This window comes from Marmota marmota, unplaced genomic scaffold (assembly GCF_001458135.2).
Source record: "Marmota marmota marmota unplaced genomic scaffold, marMar, whole genome shotgun sequence".
NCBI lineage: Eukaryota > Metazoa > Chordata > Mammalia > Rodentia > Sciuridae > Marmota > Marmota marmota.
In genome coordinates, this window is record NW_026000211.1 from 35,275,662 (window position 1) to 35,285,468 (window position 9,807).

Sequence of the window (9,807 nt, forward strand, 5' to 3'; positions counted from 1 at the left end):
TCCCAATGAGTTAAAAACAAAAAATTGGCCTAACTGGAAAATTAGTGTGGTATTAAATATAGTTTTCTAGCTTTTGAAATTGAAAGTATTACACTTGACCCTTTACTAGTATTTGTATTAATGTTCTTTTGATATAAACCTTATTTTTATCAAGTGAAAAATATTGTTATAATTTTGATTATGTATTTATTAATAATTCAATTTCATATCTAGTTTCATGATTACATTTTAGATCATTCACTTTGGGCCAGAAAATATTTATTTGACCAATTCTGAAATAAGTTTCCATCCAATGGTGATGAATTTCATGAACTTACTTTCTGAGGGAAAGTCTAAAATTTCATTTTATAGTTTGTATTATTTCTCCTTTATCAGTTAATCCTTTCTTGACTACAACTGCTGACTATTAAAGATTAGAAAATTCAATGGAACAAGAGTAAACCTAAATTAACCTTTTATTTATTACTGATTTTAGAATTAAAAATACATTGAAATGTAGTTATTCCATTACTTGTAAAGAATAAAACAGTGGGTTTGTTTTACTTACTTTCCAGTTGAAAAGTAACTAAAATGTATTCCCCATGACTTGTCAGATATTGTATTTCACTGCTAACTACATGTTAAAAAAAATGTGTAGCAGTATAGACACTAACATGTGAATTCTGAACTCACCATTATGGAGGATACTGGCAAGTGGTATGGACAGCAGCATTAGAAGATTGAAATGTCTGTGAGGTGCAAAGTCAGTGAAACCAATATTAAGAAAGATATACCACTTGCCAGAATCCCCAAATCATATTGCTTGGTGAAAAGTCGTATAATAAATGCATTCTGTGGATTTTCAAAAATATTTTAGGAAAAATATTCTAGATAAGACAGAAAGTCCTACTTGTCAGACACATGAAAGCTAGAGGCAAGAATATTGGAAGATTTATATGAACAAATATTATACTCTGTTTTTGTCATTACTCATTGGTACAACTGGGAGCTATTACTAATAGATGTGATTGTTAGCAGTTTACACTAAGTTTTGTAGAGTGAAGGTCTGTAATCAGGATTTGTGTTTTCATTTCAGTGACCTATAATTTAGGGTTTTCTAAAAATATAGATGTATGATAGTTGTCCTGGTTTCCTTTACCTTTTTGCCATTCACTAATCAATGCTACCACCATCTGCAATAATCAACCCCCACAACTTACATTTTCATGCCAAAAGTCATTCTTCACTCTATCAGTTACAGATCTTATCAGTTTGTGAACCTAGTTAATATACAAGTATGCCTTTCTATTCACTTTAGGATAAAATTCAAAATCCTTAGCAAAGTTCACCACTTAAGAAGTATTATTTGCCTGTTACTAGCAATGATTGGAAACATGGTACGTTTATTAAGAAATTTGCTATATTGTTTGTTTAAAAATTGTAAGCAAATGTAAATAATTCAAAATCTGTATTAAACCCTCTTGATGGCATCTTACACCCATGGTCTGTCTCTAGCTCTGTTCTACCAACATAAACTCTTGTCTTCCATTCTCAGGGTCATCATATGTTCTAAGACCATTTACAAGAAAATCTGCCTTTAGCTTCACAGAACTCAGATAGTTTTTGTGACACTGTTCCTTAGTAACTAAGCACAGGAGGTCCAAATCTACTGTGGTAAGGCACACACCCTCTTTAACATTGATGAGGACCCCAAAGCCAGCAGCACCTTCTCTGCTGCCTTCCTTTCCCATAGAAGCCCTTCACACTCAGAAAAAGAGTTTGGAGGACCTAACTACTCTATCATCCTCAGGGCCAGGGTCAAAGGAGCCTGATTCCTTCCTACCAATAGTGTGGTAACAAAGTCACTTTTAAAAAGGTCTAATTGGTCCTATACTCTGGTTTTGTTTTAAATAAATTGAAGCTGTGTAATCTAAAATATTCATTTAAATTCCATAAGTATTTTAAACTTATTCAATGAAGATTAAAAATCGTTATTCTCAAAAACAAGAGGTATTTTTATTGGGATATTTTACAAAAACAAATTTTTAGTATTTAGTTAACCATGATTAATTTTTAAGAAACTAAAAACTATTTGGAGGTAGAGCACTGTGGGAGCTGAATAATATCCTATAGAAGACAACTCCCCATAGAGATAACAAATTTGAATCACTTCATGTACCAAACCACCTTCACAAATTTGAAGGAAGCCAGTAAAAGAACCATAGTGCCAGTTTTAATAGAATAATAAGAAAGACACATTGAAGAAGGCAGAAGTTTACCCTAACTGCAAAGAGTCTGAAGAGTGATTCCTTCTACTTTGAAATTTTTTGTTGTTGTTTTTGATTTTTATTGGTTGATTGGTTTTTGGAATATTAAGGATCAAACCCAGGACCTCCCACATGTGGGACAAAAACTGTCAGCTGCTGAGCTGCAACCCCAACCAGGTACCTCAAACTTGAGGAAGGGAGAATGAATTAATTTCAGGTCATAGACTTAAAAACCAGGGCTACCACGGTGAAACCCAGAGGTAGAAAGAGTGTTGCAACCCATGTCCCTAGCCCAGTTCTGTTAGAACTACTTTAGCCTGATGGCTAAATGAATACTCTACCCCTACTCACCCCAAAAAAAGTGACAGAGGGGGGACCTTATAAAAACTGGCCCAGGACTTCCTGTTGGAGCTCAACATCAGGGTCAGTAAATTGATACCCAACATGAGACAGGGAGCAAAGTCTATACTCAAAACAGGGTTCAGAAATGGAAACTCCAGATCTACCCAAGCATGAGAAAGAAACTTATTTATAGTGAGTTGTGCTTGAGTTTTGGCTCATATCATTGCCAGCCTTGTGTGAGATTGGATCATATTCCCCTTCCCAAGACTATACAGGGGCTTTAACTATGAGACTAAGGCATTATACTCTTAGCATCACCTGGCAGCCCATGAATGCACTGTTTCACCGTTTGTCCTCTAACCTGGTTCAGGTAGCTATCCCAAAGCCAGTTCTTACAGATGAAGCCTCTAGATTAGCCCAGGTACCAAGTACAAATGTGATCCCTGAGATAGACATATGTTTCAACCTCTATTGCCTCCAGTTGTGGCATTTGCCTGGGTGCACCCCAGAAAATGAGTAGGTCTTTGTGGCTTTGAAGCAGTGGTAACCCAGGTTACATCAGCCTTGGTAATTAAGATACTGCCTTCAACAGCTCTATCCTAACCTTGGATAACATAACATTTAGCAAGTCTGTTTGCTTCGGGTAGGACACAGCATAAACATAAGACTTACATGGAACAAAGTGCCAAGTGGTGAAACCTAACATGTGACAGATCCTAATGATTTCCATTATTGGACTAATGCCAAGAATGAAAACCAGGACTGAAACATTTCTGGGGCCAGGGAGATACACAGTAGAGACACATGGCTGTAGTCTAATGGTCTTCTATTCCAGCAAGCACCATCTGTACTGGATGCAGTGAACTTGAGCCATGAGTTCTCTTCAGCAGGAGGCAGACCATAGAAGTGTAGGTCTTTGTCTCACACAAGATATTGATCTTGGCAAACTGTGGGTTCAGAGTGTGACTCAGCATTGCAATAAATTGTGATACTATTTGTGGTCATAGGTGCAATATGGGAACTGGGGACTTCTTTCTCCATGATGATTCTGCAAAATCCAAGAAGGATCTCTCAGTACATTGACCACATGTGCTAGACAAGTATATGGGCGTACACTGGGCCCAAGTAGAGGAATGTTGGGGGTGGGCTACTCTGAAGTTATTTCTTAGTTTATGCTGAATAACACATCAACTGTAGATTTGGGACAAATTGAACGTGAATCAGCTTTTAATGCTCAGAGAAAATACAACAGAGGACTCACAGTAAACATGCATTTTGGTCATCATGTAGTGCTGAAAGAGTAGAAGTTACTATGGTCTTAGAGAAAGCCCATATAGGGTCAGGGAAGCTTTTTGAGAATTTTATAGACAGTTGCAAACAAAGCCAGATTATGAACACTGGTCTAAAAACTCCAAAGCATGATGTTATCCCATCCCAATATGTAGCAAAACCTTTTGAGGAGCCATGATTTCACCTAACAATCACAACAAAGTGCCAGAAACTAACCATTGGGTCATCAATATGGATAAACTATGAGAGAATTCAAAATAGATGTTTTCAGGAAACTCAAGATGCTTCAACAGAATGTGGATAAAAAATTTAGAACTCTAACGGGGAAAGAACAAAGATGGAAGCAATTGAAAAAAAAATCAAGCAGAAATGCTGAAGAACACACTAAGTGAAATTTTAAATATGAGAGAAAAAATCAATAACCAAAAAACATCCAACAGAAGAATGCATTATAACCTCAAAAACCAGATTTTTGAAGAGACACAGAAAAGATAAAAGTGAACAAAAATGAAATAGAATGAAGAAAGCTTACAGGAACTTCAAAACAGCATTCAAAGACCAAACATTTGGGTTATAGGGTTAAAGAATTTGAGAATGTCAAAGATGTAGGAAAAGAAAAAAAAATAAGGAGAAAATATGAGACAATTTTCTAATTTTCTAACCCTAGAGAAGTTTGTGAATAGCCAAGTATCAAAAGTCAAAGGCCACCTGTCAATTTATTTCAATGTATCTTTCCAAGATATGTTATGATCAAAGACACAAAAGTGAAAGAAAATGAAAAAATTCCCCAGGCACCAAGAAGAAATAAGCAAATACTTATTAAGATTGTCCCAGTTTACTTGTAGCAGACTTTGCAACAGAAACCTTATAGGTCATGAGAGAGTAGTCTGATATTTTCATAGTACTGAAGGCGAAAATAAAATAGAATAAAAACCAATAGGGACAAGGGCTGTGACTCAGTAGTAGAGTTTGTGCCTAGCACATGCGAGGCCCTGGGTTAGATCCTCATCATCACATAAAGTAAATAAAATAAAGGTATTGTGTCCAACTACAACTAAAAAATAAAAATTAAAAAAGAATAAAAACCAATAACACTGTACCCAGCAAAGTTGTCATTTAGAAATAAAGAAGAGAAAAAAAAATTCCTAGATAAACAAGAGCTGAGAGAATGTATATTCAATAAACTTATCCTATAAGAATGCTAATGAAAGTTCTTCAAACTCAAAGAAGACATTTATGAACAATAAAAAATCATAAGGTATAAAATTAATTGGTAATAGTAACTTCAGAGAAAAATTCAGAATACTCCAATATTAGAAATATTTTATGTAATGTTTGACCCAGGTATCTCTCTCCTTGGTCTATATCTGAAAGACTTAAAAACAGCATACTACAGTAACACAGCCACATCAATGTTTATATCAGCACAATTCACAATAGCTAAATTGTGGAGCCAACCTAGATGCCCTTCAGTGGATTAATGAATGGATAAAAAAAGTGGCATATATACACAATGGAATATTACTCAGCAATAAAAGAGAATAAAATCATGGTATTTGTAGGTAAATGGATGGAGTTGGAGAAGATAATGCTAATGAAGTTAGCTAATTCCCCCCAAAAAAACAAATGCCGAATGTTTTCTCTGAAATAAGGAGGCTGATTTATGGTGGGGTAGGGAGGGGAAGCATGGGAGGAATACATGAATTCTAGATAGGGCAGAGGGGAGGGTGGGAAAGGGAGAGGGCAGGGGTTAGCAATGATGGTGGAATGTGATAGACATCATTATCCAAAGTACATATATGAAGACACAAACTGGTGTCAACATACTTTATATACAACCAGAGATATGAAAAATTGTGCTGTATATTTGTAATAAGAATTGTAATGCATTCCACTGTCATTTATTTTTTTAAAAAAATCAATACAAAAATAAAATAAAATTTTTAAAAATGAAAAATAATAAACTAAATATGTTAAGAGATAGGCAATATGTAAAAATGCAAAAATGAGACATCAGAAAATAAAATATGGGGAGGAATGGAGTACAAGTGTAGTTTTTTTTTTTTTTCAAAAACATTTTCCCTCTCTTTATGGTATCTTTTTTGTCCTTATAGAAAGTTACATTACTATCATTTCACAACAGCGTGTTATAATCAAAAGATGTTTTTTGTAAACCTTGGGTTAACCCCAAAGCTTGAATATATAATAGACAAGCAAAAATAATGAGGATGAAATCACAATACACTACTTGAGTAAATGATTTAATTACTAAGGAAGATCGCAAAAGTAGAAACAGTTTAGAAAATGACTATAGTAAGACCTATTACCAACTGATAATTACATTAAAAGTGATGAATTAAACTAACCATTAAAAATGTACAGCGACTGAATATATTTTTTTAAAAGGCCCAAATATATGTTGCTCACCAAAATTTATTTCACCTCTAATGTTGAGAGCCACAGCTAAGTCAGAATGGCCCCTGGCATTTTGCCAGAAGTAATGGTTGAGAGGCAGCCATTAAGATGATGATAATTAAATTAAGCTGTGTCAATAGGGAAGTTCCTGCTACCTGGGCGCCCGCTACTTTGGAGCTTTCGTGGGGATTGCTGGAAAGTTCGCGGTGGTTGGTGAAGTTCTGGTGGGGAGTTCCGGTTAGTGTGTGGTGTGCCAGAGAGGAGCCCTGTGGGTAGTGTTCGGGAGAGTTCCCGGGGAGTATGCGTGGAGTGCTGTTGGAGTTCAGGCAATAAAGTTTCCTGTTTGAACATACAAGTGCTTTGTAGCATCTCAGTGATTTGTGCCCAGTTAGATTGCGGCACTCTAAGGATACTCATAAACTAAAAATGAAAGTGAAATAAAATAGTTTAGTGGATGGAATTCATAAGAAAGCAGGAATAGCCATATTTATATTAGTTAAGATAAAATTTAAATCAAAAGTAATAAAAAAAGATAAATACCTCATTATACCTTACTACAGGGGTCAATTCCCTAAGAGGAAATAACAGTTCTAAAAATGTTATTCCAAATTAGAGCACCTAAATATGTAAAGCAAATATTAACAGACCTAAATAGACAGAGGCTCCGATGCAATGATTTTTGAGGACTTTAAGAACCCCCATTTATCAATGTCCAGGTCATCCAATCAGAAAACTACCAGCAGATGTAAATTTCAGCCTAGACCTTAAAGAACCTAACAAACATAGGTAGAATTATCCACACAACTACAGAATAGATAATCTTCTCAATAGCACATAGATCATTCTCCAGGCTAGATTATTGGATAGTTTTATTGTAGTTCCTTTATTTCTTTCTCTCTCAGTCTTTTGCAAAGGGTGGGTTGACCAGGAGTTGCAGCCATGTGAGCTGAAACTGACAAGACTTTTCAAGGGATGAAGGCTTAGGCAACTAGGGGCAGGGCAACTAGGCACTATTCCAAATAAAACCTGTGCCATTCTATGTCTGACTCCCCAAAGCCTCCTGTCCATCCCACAAAGCAAAATGCATTCCATTCATTTCCAATTGTCCCTGAAATCTTAACTGTTCTAGCACTGCTCAAGAATCCAAGTTCAACATCTCCTCAGAGATGAAAGGTAAATTGTGAACCCTTTTAAAAATAATAATTAGAAGTGGAATCCAGGTATAGCAGGTGATCTGGGAGCGATTGTCCCCTAAACTGCATTGTCACCATGTCGCAAAACATGGGCATTAGCAAGAACTGGGACCTGCCCTGGCCCTGGCTCAGGAATGAATTCAAGTATTTCTGATAAATGACCACAAACTCTTCAGTAGAAGGTAAACAGAATCTACCTACCAAAAGACCTGGTTCTCTATTCCTGAGAAGAATTGACCTTTGAAGACAGAATTAATAAAGTTCTCAATAGAGAACCCCAAGAACTTACTCAGGAGCTCATTTTCTTGCCAAAAGTCTGACCAATGCCTTAAAACTTACTGAGGAGCCAGAATTAGCAAGTAAAATAGACATAGTTTGGATAGTAGGAGGCAGTTCTGTTTATAAGGAAGCCATGATTCAACTAGGCCATATTAAACTGTTTGTGACAAGGATCATGCAGGAATTTGAAAGTGACACTTTTTTTTTTCAGAAATTGATTTGGAGAAATATAAAATTCTTCCAGAATACCCAGGTGTTCTTTCTGAGGTACAGGAGGAGAAAGGCATTAAGTACAAATTTGAAGTTCATGAAAAGATTGATTAATATGAAGATGTTTTCTGATTTATTTCAGGTTATCCCTCCCTCTAAAAAAATTATATATTTTATATTAGAATAAAAAGACTTAAAAATAATAATATATATACTGTATCTACTAATAATATTTGTACTAGAAAAATATTTTCACTATAAATAAATGATTAATATTTCAGCAGATAAGTTTAACTGATTTAAACATTATATATATATATATATAATTTATATATCATTTAAACATTATATATATATACATATATATATATATGTATATATATATATATATATATATATTTACATATCAAAACATCATATAATGCCCCATAAATATGCACAATGTTTTTATGTAATCAGTTAAAGAATAAACTTAAATTATATTTTAAAAATATAATGTAGAAATATCAACTTTTAAAATGAAATGACAAGTAACAAATAAAAAATGTTTTGACTCTCAACATTTGCAAATGTTTCAAACAAATGCCAGAGTAAATTTATTAGAAAGACTGGAATATTTTACTTCTCATTCAGTAGTTCATTTTCTACATAATCTTGGAAAAGGAACTTAATTTCTCTTGTCAAATAAGTAATAACTTTCAATTAGTTGGAAGAAACAGAATTATTTGCTATATGCCAGCATAAATAATTGCATAGATAGTTTTCCATTTGAATTAGATATGGTTTTCATTTAATAAAATTTATCCATTTTAGCTTCATAAACATAGTCAGTGACCTTATATGAAGGTATAGTACATTTCCAACACTGAAAAACTCCCTTCACGTTTGTTCATTGACAATACCCTCCACAGTATGTTATCACTAATGTACTGGTTTTCCCTATGATCAAAATAAATTTAGTTATACAGTTTGAAGCCTTCTGATTCTGGCTTCTTTCAATTTTAATTCAAACATATTGGTTCACATTTCATCAATCAATTCCTTTGTATTCCTAGATTGTATTTCATTATATAGATGCAATATATTTTATATGTTTCACCATTCAAGTACAAATGAGTTGTTTTCCTTTTTTTTTGTTCATTGAAAACAAAGCTTCTATAAATATTTACATCTAAATCACTATATTATTTCAGTACATACATCAATATCCAGAAATGTCATCAACTGATCATGTGGCAACTTTATGCTTAAAGAAGGTGACAAAAATATTTTTCAAGTGACTGTGACATTTTGCATTCATACAAAACTTCTATGACTTTCCTTTACTTCATGTTTTGCAAGAGTGGTTAATTTTTTAAAAATTAATAAAATGTAACTATCTCATAGAAATTTAATTTTCTTTTTTCAAAGTCCATCAAAGTTAAATATCTCTTGAGATCCTCAACAAATTATCAGTGTTTTACAGAGTGCCTGCCCAAGTATTTTATTCATCAGTGGGAATATTCTTATTGATTTTAAGAGTACTTAATAATTTTGTATGCAGAATTAAGATTTTAATATATTTTCTCTCAATCTGAAACTTTCACTCCCATTATTTCATTTTACCCAAACAGTACACAATCTTCGTTATGATGAATCCAAATTATCATCGTATAATTTTACATGTTGTACATTTTTCTTTGCTTGTATGCAAGAAATATTTGCCTGATACAAAAAAAAATCCCTATAAAGGTTTTTTATTTCTGTTTTTAAAATTATAAATTCATTAAGTCTATGAAATATTTTGAGTCTTTTGAAGATATGAATTCAGAATCATTTTTAGCATACCTATG

The 9,807-nt window shown here is 33.7% G+C and overlaps 1 pseudogene; it reads left to right on the forward strand.

The window, feature by feature from the left end:
• Nucleotides 1-2,874: 2,874 nt before the first annotated feature.
• On the forward strand, nucleotides 2,875-8,132 carry LOC107142582 (annotated as a pseudogene).
• Nucleotides 8,133-9,807: the final 1,675 nt, after the last annotated feature.